Here is a 658-nt window from a genome sequence, read left to right as displayed (position 1 = left end):
CGCCTGCCCCGGTTCCCGTCCCGAGTGCCAGCTCGCAGCCCCAAGTAGCTGCGCCGGTCCCCGCATACACCCCATCCCCGGCCCCGCCGGTGAATTTGTCTGCCCCGGCCGCCTGGTCTGCAGCCGCCCTGGGGGCCATGCCAGGGGTCCCTCCTGACGCGTGGTCTAAGACCACCGCCCCGACCGTGCCGGGGGTCCCGTCGGTCCCAGCCGTCCTATCTCCGATCGCTTCCCCCACTGCCCGATCCCCGGCTGCTCTGCCCGAGCCGGCTGCGCTGGGCGCTGCCGCTGCTGCTGCTTTGTCTCTGCTGGGAGCCGCTGACTCAGCCGCCACCAGCCCCGTGCAGGCTGCCCACGCTCCCCTCTGCTATCCCCCAGAACTGCCCCCTCCTCTGCCGGTCCCAGCAGCAAACCCCGCTAATGGTCCGTCCTTGGAGGACCAAGCCTCAGCGCTTTGCCCTCCCCTCACCGCCCTTCCTGCCCTGAGCTCCGTTCCCTCGGTAACCACAGCTACTGCTCAGAGAAACTACATCTTCCTAGAAATGCCTTATCGAAACACTAGAAGTTCACTTAAAAGACAGCCCTCTCAGGATTCTTTCTCAAAACACAGAAAAAAGACAACAGAAGATAAAAACCAAAAATAGGATAAAGAAATTAG

Source organism: Hirundo rustica, unplaced genomic scaffold (assembly GCF_015227805.2).
Source record: "Hirundo rustica isolate bHirRus1 unplaced genomic scaffold, bHirRus1.pri.v3 scaffold_137_arrow_ctg1, whole genome shotgun sequence".
NCBI lineage: Eukaryota > Metazoa > Chordata > Aves > Passeriformes > Hirundinidae > Hirundo > Hirundo rustica.
The sequence above is the reverse complement of the archived record's forward strand: the minus strand, read 5'-3'. Positions refer to the sequence as shown.